At 49.9% G+C, this 15,072-nt stretch overlaps 1 long non-coding RNA gene across 1 annotated transcript; it reads right to left on the bottom strand.

Annotated features, from left to right (window-relative positions):
- Positions 1-7,472: 7,472 nt before the first annotated feature.
- LOC311438261 lies at positions 7,473-13,111 on the bottom strand. Its single transcript, XR_014694036.1, has 4 exons — positions 12,982-13,111; positions 9,118-9,544; positions 8,537-8,585; positions 7,473-7,704 (listed from the first exon to the last, which is right to left on the bottom strand). It is a non-coding gene; the product is annotated as an uncharacterized lncRNA (long non-coding RNA).
- Positions 13,112-15,072: the final 1,961 nt, after the last annotated feature.

Below are 15,072 nucleotides of genomic sequence, written 5' to 3'. Positions count from 1 at the left end.
CTTTTGTTTCAAAACTCTCCCAGGTCGTAAACCAACACACCCAAACCTTGCTTCCCCCCCCATGAGGCTGCAAAAGGGAGGCTTCCCTGCACCTCATCTCGGATGAAGGCACTCACGAGGTGTCCTTAGGAAAGCCCAGGGAGTGCTAGGAAACTCACTTGCCTCACTTTTAAATAGCTGGAAAGCCCGAAACAAAGAGGCTGGCATGGTTTTGAAGTGATTTTCTACACAACAAATAAGGAACATGGTAAGTAAAGCTTTTGCAGGCAACCTCAAAAGCTTTTTTTTTTTTTTTTCTTAACAAAAAACCCACAATAAAATGAAACAACATGGACAACGCATGTGCAGTTTAAATACAAAGGGACACAAAGCTCTGAAGTGATATTTGCCTTTGAAAACATGATCAATCCATTCACCATGCACATTTATAGTTGTGGGTACAGATTACAGAATCACAGAATCACAGAATTTCTAGGTTGAAAGAGACCTCAAGATTATCGAGTCCAACCTCTGACCTAACACTAACAGTCCCCACTAAACCATATCCCTAAGCTCTACATCTAAACGTCTTTTAAAGACCTCCAGGGATGGTGACTCCACCACTTCCCTGGGCAGCCCGTTCCAATGTCTAACAACCCTTTCGGTATTGCCCTGAAACATCATATAATGGGAATTTCTTTGCCCCTACACATGAGCTGCTCACGTCAGGAAGCCAATGCAGTTCTGGAACAGTGCTGGATCCCGGCCCAGCTTCATCTGCTGAATTGCTAGAATTAAAATTTAGTTGTAAAAGATTTGTCATTGTAGAAGGACGCTTCACTTTGGTCACAGAACTGGCAAGTCCGGCATGCAAAATTGTGTTTTTATAGATGTAATTCAATAACAATAATATATACAATTTCTTTTTGGGAGGTATATGTATCTCAATTGTAAAGAAAGCAGATTCTGACCTAGGGACTAAAATAAAGGAGCTTAGCAAAGCCCCACCCTTGCTGCCAAGGGCATTGCTGCAGGGATGCTCGGGATCCTGGCTGGCATCATCTCTGTCCTGCCAGCTTCCTGCACACCATGTCCAAGTCTTGGCATGTCCAGAAAAGATTTGAAACCCAAACACCCAAAAAAACAGCACCCAAAGGGGCTGCTCGGGCTTGGAATGAAGCAGAACACCCAAAGCCCCCCAGATGTGCTTCATTAACCCGGCTTACTTTGGGGTCTCCAAAATGGAAAGGCTTGATTCAGTTTTTGTTTTTTGTTTTTTGTTTTTTTTTTTTTTCTTTTTTCTTTTTTCTTTTATTTCTTTTTTCTTTAATGTAAAAAAATGCCCTTGTCTTTCCCCACAAAGGTGCCCAGCACCACGATGACCACCCAGCACCCCCCGTGGGGCTGTTGTTTTTCACTGCATCTTCCCAGTAGCTCAAGCCCAGCAGCAACACCTCCGTGAGCTTTTGCTGGAAAAAGCTCCAAAAGCCTCATTAAAATAATAACAGCTTGGTGGCATGGGGAAAATACACACACACACATCATCTATTAGCCTCTGCTCAATCCTGTGGGCTGCGGGGATGAATTTGGGTTCAGCACCCACATTTTGAAGCTGATGCGGATGCCGGGGAGCATCTGCATTCCCACCCCATGGTGTGGGGTACCTGGAGGGCAGCGAAGGAGTAAAGATAACAAGGGGCAGGAAGTTTTATGGTGAGGCTTGGAGTTTAGCTGTACAAATCCTATTAGCATTAACATCAGCTGTGCAGCTAAATCCTTGCGTTCTGCACAGAAATTGAATCCCTAAGGGTCCGGCTTAAATCAACAAATACTACGAAGGGAGAGCAGGAACCAACATCCTTGTGCATAGGAAGTTTTGTCCAAGGATGTGGGAAGAAAATCAGGAGGAGTTTGGGGATTTGGAGGTCAGGCAATTATCTGGGGCAGGTGACGTGCTCCGAGCGGCAACGACCAGGGGATAGGCAGAGCCTGAAACAGTGAGAGAAAAGAGGGGGGGAAGCTAAAAGTGAGGGGAAGGGGGAAAAAGCAGCAAGGGAGGAAGGGTTTGAGCAGAAGGAGCAGAAGGAAGAGGGACTATCGAGTGGCAAACATGGACAAGAAGGGGAAAATTGGGAGAAAAGCAGCAGGACTGGGTGTTTTTTCCAGCCAGGATCCTTTAGAGAGGCACCGGGTTTCTCTTTAATTTTCTTTCCCCCGTTTTTCCTCCTTACTGTTTTATTACAGTGAGAGAGAGAGAGAAAGGGGAGAAAAAAAAGAAAAAAAAAAAAAAAAGAAAAGGAAGGGGCAATCCACTGTTTCCTCCAAGGCTTTGAAACACGTGTCAGTATCCACAGCAGTTTTGATAGCTCAGCTCCCACAAGAAAAGAAAAGCCACCGCAGCTTCCCTGCCTGGGAATTAGCACCCAGAGCAGGAAGAGGAGAGCCCTAAACCCAGGTCCCATCTCCCCAGGAGCCACAAGCAGCAGCTTTGAGCTGGGGCTTTGCTCCCCATCCCTTTTCGCCTGTTTATTTCTTTGTTTGCTTTTGATTGTTTGGTTGGTCGGTTTGGGGGTTTGGCTTTTCTTTTTTTTTTTTTTTTTGACTTTTTTTTTTTTTTTTTTGACTTTTTTTCAGCCCTGAGCAGAAAAAGCAGATGAATAACTTGGCGAGCTCAGCGAGTTGCAAAGCACGGGGTTGGGGAGCCTGCCGGCTCTCTCCTCGGCATCCTTTTCATGGGAAAATATGCTGGGCTTTCACGCAACCCCAGGCAGTGCTCAGCTCGGTGCAAGCAGCCCACGGAAAGGCAGCAGCGACCCCGGTGAGTGCTGGAGGAGCCATCACGAAGCCACAGGAGATGCCGGAGCTGCATGGCTGCACAAAAAGGGGTTTTCTGCGGGGATGATGGATTGATGTGTGAACACTGGGGGAGAAGGGGAGATGGGTCATGCCACAAAACAGTCTCACAGTCGGTCTCGCACAGCCTCGCAGTTCCTGTAAGGTCCTGTCCTGGTGGCAGCATCTCTCTGTGGGATGCTGCAGGTGAGGGGATGTTTCAGCAACTCCTTCTGCAGGTGCTGCCCCATGGGTGCAGACGGCCACAGCCCTGGGCTCGAGAAGTGGCTTACCCCAGGGGCCCCGGCTGCTGTGGCTTTTGCAAAAGAAATGATTAACCTCGCTATCCTCGATAGGTTTTCACTGAGAACTTCGGCTCCGCTAGACAAAAGTATTCCCACAGTTTGAATATTCATCTTTTCTGATAACCCGAGTGTGCCTGATGTAAAGCGAGCTGCCAGGGCTGCAGGAATCTCCCGGTGCCTGGCACGGAGAAGGGCAGAGCCCCAGCACCACGACGTGCTGCGGGCAAAAGTCTCTGCTCAGGGAGATAATTGGGCAATAATGATGATTCTTGGCCTCCGACTTAATAATCTGTTGTTTATTCCTCTTAAGCATCTCTGACTGCTTTGTGGGGTAGCCTTGCTTCTGCCCCAGCCATCTGAAGCCGGGGTTGGGGCCATCGGGAAGGGATCAGCCAGGCTGGTGGATGCGGCTCCTCTGAGGCTCTGTGCTGTGCGTGGATGGAGTTATCCCCTCGGAGAAGCCCCATGTGGCAACCTAATCACAAATTCTGTATTTTGGGACAAAACAGTCCTTGCGTCAGAGCACTCGTGATGAGCAAAGCGTTGTGGGGTTGTCTCGATGCAGGTTAGTGTGATTTTTCTTGACCAGCACGATCAGGAGTCACTTGCAGAAAGCTGTGCCAAATGAGGTTTATGATGGGCATTTTGACAAGCTCGAAAAACCAAAATGCATTCATACTCGTCGTGGAAACCATGTCAGCCTCTTCCAAGTTCCAGCGAGCTGGGTCGTTAGCTCTGTTTGGACAGAGCCTTATATCAAAAGCCATTTATTCTGCTATTACCATTCATTATTCCCTCCAGTGTTCCCCTGGATGTTTGAGCTGGGATCTGCCTAATCCCATAAAGCCCGGCTCCTCCTCGTGCCAGAACGTGGAACAAAGTCATAATTCTCATTTTGCAGCCTGGCTGGCTGTTGCTATGGGAATGCTGGCCCTACCACGGACCCAGCCGAGCCGCTCTCCTGGGCGTGCAGGTAGAAGGCGCTTTCGAACGGCGAGCGTGTCCCGGTGTGACCGCTGCATGCTGACAATTAGCTGGGGAAGTCACAAATCAATCAAAGTGACAGCGCCAGGCTCGCAGGGGACCTGCTTTTGGAATTGTAAATGCCGAGCTGAGCAAGCCTGGCTCAGCTGGAGGGATCTGAAGGCGCGGGGATTTTGACATCAGGGTGCTCGGATGCCTGAAATACTCCTGCTGGATTTGCTTGGGAAGACAGCGGAGCTGAGCAATGCCAGGGGACCTTGGCCCCATCCCACATCTCCTCCCACACCTGTACTCAACCAGGATCCAGTGGAGACTTCTGAAGTACAAAAAAACCCTTGGAAACAACCCCTGGGGATGCCGAGGGTGTATTTGGGTGCGAATGAATGGCGGGGCAGCTCCTCTCCAGGCTGGAGGCTGTTGCAGGATGAGTCCACCTGAGAGCAGAAGTGCTGATAGATCCTCTTTCATCCCATTTCCATGCCTGGCAATAGCTGCCAGACCTACTGCATCCCCCCAAAAAAAGGGGGAACTGGGGCATTGACCTGCTGGGAGGCTGCCACGGGTCTCGGCCAGCATCACAGTGTGCAGCACCAAGGATCTTCCCGAGCTCAGTGGGAGGAAAGCTGCTGATAGGTATCACTAATAGTGTAAAATTCAGATTTGCATGGGGAAATTCAGAGCCAGGTGACTTTTCAAAGCTCAAATTCACAACAAAGCTGCTCCTCACCATGGACTTTGACTCCTTCAAAGCTCAGGGAATGAAAGTGCTTGAAAGTAATGCAGTTACAAGCAAAGAAATTCACTTGGCCATCACCTCTCTAAACTTTATCTTGAGTTCAAAACCGAGTTGTGCTGTGAGTTATTTCTCCCTGGAGCATACAGAGGTTGCAGCCCGTTTCTCCAGGACTTTCTGTTGTTCGTGGGGCACTTCAGCTGCCTCTGTGCTCTCCTGGACCCGCTTCCCAGGAGGGCGAACAAAACTTTTCAAACCAGGAAGATAATAAAAGGTGAATGACAGACAACAGCAGGCATTTTAAGAAATACCCGTTTTTGCTGAAGAGTTGCTGCTGGCAGGGTTTCTGCCTGGACCAGCAGCAGGGCAAAGCCACCGCAGCAGCAGTCAGGGCATCGTCAGCTCTTCCTGCAAACCTCTGCTGTGGTTTTGTTGTTGTTGGAGAGCTCAGAGGTGCTGTGGGAGCACCCAGAAACACAGCAGGCATCAGCACTTCTTCCTTTCCCAGCTCTTTTTTTTTTTTTTTTTTTTTCCTCTGGAAAACCCCAGTAAAACGGAGCCTTGGCAATGCCAGACTTGGCAGAGCAGCACGGGCATGCTCTCAGCCCCGGCCGCCTGCTGCTGCATGCAGGCGGGGGGCAGAAATAAAAGAAAAGAAGCCTTTTTTTTCCCTGCCATTCGCTGAAAAGATTAAAAATAAATAAATCCATCCCAACTGCTGCCCTGTCACTAATGGCGGGAGCATATTGCTTTCTCAGATGCATCTTTTCTGCAGAGTCCTGGACCCATAGATGGGGGGGCCTCATGGAAGCATATGGTCCTAGATTTCACCCAAAATTTGGCTCAGAGCACACCATCATCTCTGCATCAAGCCTTTCCTTGTTGTTCTCCATCAAATAAAGCTCTCAGACAGCCCCTGAGCCTCATCCCCAGCAAGAAGTTTTGCTGGTGCCCAGGCAAATCCCTTCTGTGGGGGCTGGGTCTTGGAAACTGAGCGGTCCTTCCCTTAAAACAATGTCCCCTGGTTTACGAGATGGAGGCTGCCAAAATGGGCAGCGTATAACGAGGGGCTTCGGAGAGTTGTGTATTAATAGCACTGCTGGAGGCCTCCCAGGCTGGCCCTTGCTGTTTTGCAGCAACTTCTTATCGTGGGTACTCTGAAGGCGGTCGCTCGCTGGTGTCTGATACGGGGATGGTTTTAATGCCTGCTGATGCAGGACTATAAAACCCTGAGAAACCCACGCTGGCTGGTTGCTTGAATAGGTTTTTAATAAAACCCCTTACTGTAGAAGCTTTCCAGGGATGAAAGAAACGCTGAGTGCTTTATCATCCCCCTGGTCTTTTTACATTTAGGAAGAGCTGTAGGAGTCGATCTGCCTTTCTCCTCTCCACCATCGTTGGGTCAGAAATCACCAGATCCCTAAGCTCTTCAGCGTCGATGTCAGCAGATTCAGGGGCATTGCATAAAAACATCGAAATCCCCTTTAATCTGCTGCTCCCCTCCTTGGTGAGCCCCCTGCCCTCCCTCCTGCTCCTCCGTCCCCCAACTCCACTGGATCATGGCTTTAATAGCTTTGAGAGGAATTTCTAAAGCAAATATTTTCTTTTCAAAGCTCCGTTCATTAGCTATAAACACACGGAAACTTCATGTATCACAGCCACATTTTAAAGAGGGTTGTAGCTCTGTGGTTGAAGCAGGAATTGGGGATGGGGGGGGGGGGTCGCAGATTGAGCTCCTACTTTCTGTTATTTTAGAGAAAATCAATATCCGTGTACTATGTCAGGCCTCCTTACCTTTTTGGCCGAGACAGATCCTCCCAGATCTACAATTTACCCTTCCAGTGTGCAGCATCTCCCCAGATTTTTACCAGCAGCATCCCGCAAACATCCCAGTAAAAAATAAAATAAAATAAAATAAAATAAAATAAAATAAAATAAAATAAAATAAAATAAAATAAAATAAAATAAAATAAAATAAAATAAAATAAAATCAACCCTCACAATTTGCCTGGGGAAAAACCTGGGGAAAACAAACAAACAAACAAACAAACAAGAAAAGAAAGAAAAGTTCTGCAGAGTTCAGACACATTTTTTCTGCTTGTTTAGTATGGTTTTTAACAGCCTGGGTGATGGACTTGATGTGTGTAGCTTTGTTTAAGCCAGGAGTTCCTCGATCCCCTGCATCCTGAAGGGGACACCCAGGACACCTGCCTTGCAGCGGTCCCCTTGGCAGCCACCGTGCTCTTTCCTCCTGGAAAGATTTCCCACCTGAGGAGGTGGCTTCAAAAGGACATCATCTCTCCCAGCACGACCTCTGATGTGGTTACAGTGCATTAGAGGTGAGGGGGAGTGAGTTTTGCTCGCTGCCTAGAACTAAAGCCACGTGAGCAGGAAGGATGCCATACAGCTGAGGATGAGAAAAAGTGCATGTAGCCTTCCATTTTTCATTTAGTTTAGTTTTTGATGGGGTAGAAGCACTCACAGGAGGAATGGGTGATGTGCTGGAGAAGATGGGGCAGTCCCAGCACCAGGCTTTCACCCTACGTGGGCTCCAGCAGCCCCATCTCTGCTCCTGGGGCTAGAGACACAACGATGAGATATCTCCAGGTCTCCTTCCTCCCATTAATACAGCCAGGATCAGGGACTTAAATATAAAGCTTTATTCCCATTTTCGTACAAAAGCCACAAAAAGCATCTCAGCATGGGCCAGCAGGCACATTGCCCACCAAAAATAATCCCCTTGCAAAAGGTATTTAAGAACAAAGCAGCTATACCCCAAGACAAGTGAGCACAAGATGCTCCTCTGGCTTCTTTAAGCATCCAACTCCATGCAGCGAGGACAGAAAGGTCCCCCCAGCCTGTCATCCAACTCTGTTCAGAAATGGAGAAAGAGGGAGAGAACAAACGATTTGCATACCTGAAAGTCATTAAATCCCCAGGATCTTCCCTCGTGCACCTTGTCTTTAGCTAAAGAGAACCCCAAAAGGGCACAGCTCATTGACCACAGCCAAGATCTGCTCAGCAGCCTTTCCTTGCTGTGATTACAATCCTTAATTTCTGATTTTGCCACCTGCACTACATTTCATAAAATTTTAAAGCTAATGCTCTGCCAACCTCAAGTGGCACCAGAGCAGATGCTTAAGTGCAGCCCAGGATGAATAAATTATGGGGTGCGTGGAAGGAGCAGTGAAGGAAGGATGGGTCTGAATGGAGAGATAATTGATTTAAATGACATTGTCCATTGTAATCACCTGGGATTTGCTCTTTGGGCACAGTCAGAATAAGAGATGCAGCAATTAAAGCTACTGGTCTAATGACTGCGTGCAATTCCTGCTCAGCCTTTTGGGGCAGCTCCGCAGTTTTGTGTCTCTTTATCCCATCTCGAGCATCAGGCGGGGAGAGGAAACTGCAGGCTGTAGCCACACACTGCCACTCAGACCTTGTATTAAGGAAGGGAGAATTTCTCCTCTTCCCCATGGCAGGCACCACAGACCAAGAAACTGGGAAGGAGAACAGAGGGGCAGCAGCCCTGCAGCAGATAAACCATGCCAGTCTTGCTCTGCCTGTTTTGGCCCAGGCCTGCCCTTGTTGTTGGGGAGCCCGAGGTTAGGGATGGACGTTAGGGAAGGGGAGAGCTGCTGAGAAAAAGCCCAGAGATGATTTATTTGGTGCTGGAGGAAAAGCTTCACCGTGAGATGCTTACAGAGATCAACCCAGCCACGTTATCTGCCAGAGCACTGATGCATAAACACCTGCAGAGGAGAAAATGGTGGGTGTTAAAGAGCTTTTTAATTTCATGGAGAAAGGCACGAGAAGAAGAGCTGTCTGAGCACCAAATCCAGGTCCAACAGCACCAAGCTGCTTTTTTTTTTTTTTTTTTTTTTTTGGAGTGTGGAAGTACTAAAAAACAACCGTGAGTGCTATAAACTTTTGTGACAACCCCAGGCAAGGTACTTAACCTTTCAGCCATTTACCTTGTGATGGGTAAGATGCTCACCTGGCAGGGACAAAGGCATTCACTCAGCAAAGCTGCGCCTGCCCTGGAGTTATTTATCCCTTTGTATTCCATGAGCTTGCTGCTCCATGCCACCATTGCTACCCGATGGACACTGCTGTGACATGACAATAACCAGGGTTGTCCCTGTGCCCCTCTAAGAAATGGCATTTTGGAGCCAGCAGCAGCTTGATGCCACCCACATCCAAGCAAATCGTGCCCCAAGAGGGCAAAAAGATGGCATGAGGAACAGATTTGTGCTGTACCAAAGCCTCCCCCCTGTCACTCACACAAATAAAGCAAAGTGCAGGAGGTGAGGGATTCCTACACCCCGGATCGATGGGGATCACTTCTCTGGGTGCTCAAACACCCGTGCTGTCCTCTGAGGATGTTCTTCTCCATCCTAAAGGAGGAGTTTGGTGACCAGAGGCGCTGCTGGTGGCAGCTCCAGAGCATTCACGGGCACTGTGGTTTTGGAGCACGTACAAAGGGCACCTGGTGACAATGCCTTGATCCTGTTTGTGGCTGCTGGGCAATGCTGCAATGAAGATCATAGGTGTCGCGGAGATGAAAGGCCTTTTCTAATAACAAAAGCAGCTGGGTGGAAAGCTGCAGGGAGACATCGCTGCTACCGGCGAGAGCTGGTTTCTTCCAAATTGTGCTGAGTCAGCAGAAAGGAGGACGCGTGTGGCTGCCTGCTGCGACGGCAGCAGCCTCCTCGGGAGAAAAAAAAAACATCCCTTGCATTGGAATGCTTGGTATTTTAAGGGAATAAAAGCGGCTGCATGAGGCCAGGGTGAATGTATATCTGTGCTGATGCCCTATTTCCAACAGTGGATGCACCTGAGGACAGGGATTAGGAATGATTCCCTGGGGTGGTGGTAAAATTCTGTCAGTAACAGGGTGCTGAACAGCAGCAAGAGGGGAAGGAGCTGCAAAATCAAGCAGGGCAAGCACCACTGCCATGCTTCCTCAGTAACTGCACTCCCAGCTCCTCCGCAAGGCACTGTTGCTTTGCACCAGAGCTTGCCCTTCCCTCCCTGGGGCCAGCAGCAGGATCAGGAGGAAGAGGAAGGAGCGAGCACCCATTTCCCCCCCTCCTGCTGGTTACTGCCAGCAGCCTTCTCTCCAAGCCTCTTGGAGGCTGTTTGACCAGAGGGCAGAACATCGGGGGCTGTATTTGTATTTGGAAACACAACCGGGCTGGCTGGACAGACAGCTCACGCCAAGAACAGCTGAGCTCTGCATGCCGAGGAAGGGCACAGCCGTGTCTGCCCCATCAGGTTTGACCCAGCTGTGGTTTTTTTTTTGTTGTTGTTTTTAAACCTCCCCCAGGTGATGCTCAGGGCCAGTAGAGAAGCTGCGAGCTTTGGCTGTACCCAGGCAAGGTTTGCAGCAAGAGAAATCATCCCAGTGGTGAGGCTGCCGATGGATTTTGAGTGGGTCCCTGCAGCTGCCTCAGTGCAAGCACCTGGATGCTGAATCCCACCAGGCTGGAAAAATAACCTTTCCCTTTGTTTTTCAGGGTCAGACTGATAGCCATCTGCCTTTTTGCTTCTTGGGGGTCTCCAGTGAGTTGAAATATCATCAGACTGATGATGGGTTTGTCCTGGCTCCGGAGAATCTCCTTGCTCTGCAGCGAGGCACAGGGTGACCACAGGCTGTGTGCTTAGCACCCAGCACAGCTGTCAGAGGGCACGACTGGCTCTACAGGGAAAGCATCGTGCCAGTAAAATCCCCTTCACCTTGGAAAAGCCTGGGGCATGCGAGCTATGCCCAGGAACAGCTGTGGGAAGGAAAGGCATCCTGCTCGCTCCAAGGCACCCCTGGGTGCTGATACCAAGCAATGCAAGTGCTGCTCCCTGGTCCTGAAGGGTACGTCTGTCCTACTGTCACCAGCCCCACACACCGTATGCAAACGGCCCTGCCTCAAATCCTTGTTTTTGGGGGTTACACGGTACCCTCGACCCCCTCATGCCCAAGGGGAGCTGGCTCTGATCCCCACGCACCAGCCTGGGCTGGAAGGACAGACAGACACTCCTCCTCCAGCCACACGGATGGGATGCCTGCCATTTCCTTTGGCGAGAGCACTGATCGGAAGCTTTTTATTCCCCCCCCCCCCCCCCCCCCATTCAGGCTGACAACTGGGCCTCAGCATCAGCTGCTTGCTGCTCAGCATCAGCCTTTCAGCAAACAGCAGGTGCAAGCGGTGCAACCCCGGGCTCCGCTGCAGTAATCCCCGCTCTGCCCCCCCAGGGCCCCCCTCGCACAATATTGTCCCCTCGGCTCAAGAATGTTTTTGTCTCCCCTTCACAGTTGCAAATTCTTTTATAAGGAGAAGAAATCTCTTTCTAATCTCCCTACCCGGCCACTGCTCAGGAAGAGCGGGCACTTTGCTGTGAGGGGCAGCGTGGCTCGGCACAGCTGTGCGGGGCTGCAGCCACCACCGGGGTCTGCTCCCCCCACAGCAGCTGCTTTCCTCAGCCCTTGGCTTGAGCCCCTTCCCTATTTCCAGCAGGGGATTTTGCCATCTCTCTGCCTGCATCTGGGGCAGCAAAAGCGCGCGGCCGCATGGGCGCCCCCAGCAAGCAGGCAGCTCCGCCGCACGTGCACAGGACGGAGGTGACACAGCAGCAGGGCTCTGCTCCAGCACCAACCGTAAACCACAGCGGAGAGGGCCAGAAGCAAAGCGAAAGCCCAGATGAGCAGAGATTTTTAACACTGCTCCAAGCAGGGCTGCACAATTGACGTGTTGGTGCATGGGGAAGGAGCGAGGTGCAGCGCCGCAGGGCTGCTTCGCCTCAACGCGGCTCCTCCGCCCGGTGGAAGTGAGACTCTTTGCCACTTTCATTATGTGTCACCTCGCACCACAAAGCCTCCCTTCCCCTCGTGGATCAGCCTGATGGGCAGGAAACCGCATCCTCTGCCGCACACATGCACAAACAGGGGTGCACGCACACTGCCCCCGCCGCAAAAGCAGCTGCAAGGCCTCCTGCTTCCCCCTGGGGCCTGTGGTGGGATGGGAGCTGGTGGGTGGTCCTACAGCAAGGCAGTGGCCTGGAAAACCCAGCTGGCAGCCCCAGAACGGCTCTGGAAGGGATTGGAGGGGGAAGCAACAGACAGACCCCCTGAGAAGCAGGGATGGCCATGGCCAAACGTGGGGGCCTGCATCCCGCTGGCCCTGCTTTACCCTCACACCATGCCTGGGCTCTGAGGTATAAGGCAGGGCTGGTTTCGTAAGAACCAGACCCTTCCACAGCAGTTTTTTGTTCTAAAACCACCGTCCTGATGGTGTTTATAAAGGAAACACCTGTGGGCATCCCCTCCAACAGGTGCCAGGTTTGGACGTGGTGTGAAGGAGCCATGGCCCCACCTGCCTGGGAAGCACAAGGCAGGACAGAGGTGGGGTCACAGCCTGTCTTCTCCTCGACATCTTCCACCCAGAGGTAATAGGAGTCATTCACGTTCTTCCACTTTTCGTTCAGCATGGGTTTCTGCAGCAGATCCATTTCTGGCCAGGCCCTAGCTCAGCCCCAGCCCAGCTTTTACTCAACAAGCTCGCAGCTCCAGTGAGGGCTCGCAGAGCAAAGGGGCATCGATCAAGGACACACAACAAGTTTACCCTTGCAAATTCGGTGTTTATCGCAACTCAGCTGTACAGCTGAAGAGCTAGAAGGGAGTGGAGCAGCAGCGTGCAGCAGGAAAACTGGGCAGGAGGACTCACCCCAGACTTCCTGCGCGTCCCTTGCACAAAGCAATTTGCCAACCCATTTTGTTTTGAACGCCTCGGTCTCACACACCCACCCACTGCAGCAGCTGCAGCTGAGATCCTGAGATTAAAACATCCTCAGGTCCACATGAGCTGAAGGTGAGCATAGCTGTTGCTCAGCAGAATGACATGAGCTGCAAAATTCACCGCTAAAATATCAAACTGAGCCAGAGCTTTGCTACCTTCAGGTCATTATGCTAGGACTGCTCTTTCATCAGGTTTGCAACCTCAGGGAATGAGTTGCAGAGCAGCCCTGAACACACACAGCAAAAAAAAAAAAATCACCTGAGCTGGATTCCCCAGGAGCAAGCAGCTTCAGCAAGCGAACCGAGTGTGGTTTTTCTTCTTTCAAGAAATCGATAAACTCTTAACCTGTGAAACCTACCCAGCTGCTACAGGATGGATGCTTCACACATTCAAAACAATGATGGGAGTACCTCAAAACTCATTCCGTGGGCAGGTGCTGCTGAGTGTGTGTTCTCACCCCTGCCTTTCCCAGAACAGGAAGCATTTCTGAATCCCTAACAAACTAGGAAAGGCTTCCCTACAAATTTGCCTCTTTCAAAATCCCCCCATTTTAAACACGCTGCTAAAATAAACTCTGTTTTTTACCTTGTGAATAATTTCCTATGCTCTCCGCGTTTTCTCTCTCCCCATTGCTGAGCAGCCAGCTGCAAACAGGGCAAGCAACTTCAGAACCAGGAAGGGTGCAGCACATTAACCCTTCTCTGCCATCAGCCACACATTTCTCAGGCTAGGAAAACCTCCACTGCAAATTCACTGTGCCTCTAATATGATCCCTCAGGATCCCTCAGGATCATGTTAAAGGCACAGGATCCCTTAGGATCATGTTAGAGGCACAGCGCTCTTGCACATTTTCCCTGTTAGCCCTGCCTGCTGCTCTCCAGAGGGGGCCCGAGGCACAGCCTCAGTGCATCACTATCTCTCTATATATATACAAACATATTTATTTTTAAACACTTTGGAAAAAAGAGCTGTAGTAGGTAAGAGTAAAGGTGGGCAAGGGAAGGCGGCACTGCTGGTCCCTCAGCTGCTGCCAGCCCAGAGACGCTGTGGCGGGTACCAGACGAGGTCTGTACCTGCCCTCTGCTGGGAAACACCACGGGGACACAGGCTGTCCAGCAAAAGCTTATTTCATTATATTGCATAAAGATTAAAAACCCCTTAACCTTAAACACTGGAGCACTCCCTGGTGTGCTGGGAGCTTTGTTTTTACACCACAGTGAAAACTGCTCTGTGCAAGGAAAGGAAGCCCATGCCATGCTGCAGTGGAAGCAGACGAGGTTTGATTAACATAACCCTGTTTGAGATTTATTAATCCCACTCTCCACCCTGTCCCATGATGCGTTAGACTTTGATTCATTACACCTTTAACTCAAAGGTGCTGATCAGCCCAGAAAGCAAAGGCATTATTTATTATTTGTATCAAAAAAAAAAAAAAAATAGAGCTCTCCGGTGTTAGAGGACGGGTCTAAAAAGCTGCGGATCCCTTCCAGCCTAGAATATATATTTTTAAACAATCTGAATCTAGCCACATCCCGATGTTGCTCTGACATTCATTTCAGAAAAGCTCCTCTGGCTGGAGACAGATCATAACACAATGATTCAGCTCCAATGTTCTTTTGAGAGTTTTCACGGAAAATTGCAGTGATTCATTCCCATATTAAAGAGCTGCAGAACACGCAGGCAAGACACGAGTTTTCCGACGTGCGTTAGAGACACCGTGCTCACACTCCTCACCTCCCTGGCAAGCACTCCCACCACCTCTCAGATGAGGTTTGCTTATTTACTGAGACGTGGAGCTGCACTTACCCTGGAGAGCAGACAGCTCTGCACCATACCCTGCAGCACCGGTTTCTGCATACTTGCTCTGGCCGCAGCTTGCTGGAAAAAATGCAAGCAGACCACAGTGCTCAGAGGTACAAGGGCTGCACAACTGCCACTACTTGTCACAGCAGGATCTGCTACCAACTCACTCGGGCATATCCGAAAACTTCTGCCCCAAGGCTCTCACAGGGACACCAGACTGGGGTGCAGCATCTGCAGTTTTGTCACTTGCAGGTACAGGTGACGACATCTGTAATCACTTGGTAGTAAAAATATAAAATGTCTCCTCTAGACAAAGCTTATTTCCAAAACATTTCTAGGTGCAGCTCAGTGAGATATTCTTGACAGGCAATGTCACCTCTGTCCCCTCTCCACTAGCTCTACCCAGAAATGAAGATTGAAATTTAAACTCTGGGACACTTCCAGAATGATCCCACTGTAGCTGAATAAAAATGAAGTTTAGGAAGAAAGTACTGCCCCTGTTAAGAAGCTGTTTCTAACTCCAGAAGAACTGAAGCTCTGCTTTTATTTATTTATTTTTAAATAAATACTTGGGTGACCTACCTGGCAATTCAGGAAGGTGAGCTTTTCTTCAATTTGTAGTATTTTAAAATTCAGCATTAGGCAC

The sequence above is a fragment of the Aythya ferina genome, assembly GCF_964211825.1.
Source record: "Aythya ferina genome assembly, chromosome: 5".
In the NCBI taxonomy this organism is placed as follows: domain Eukaryota; kingdom Metazoa; phylum Chordata; class Aves; order Anseriformes; family Anatidae; genus Aythya; species Aythya ferina.
This window is presented reverse-complemented; position numbering and strand designations above follow the sequence as displayed.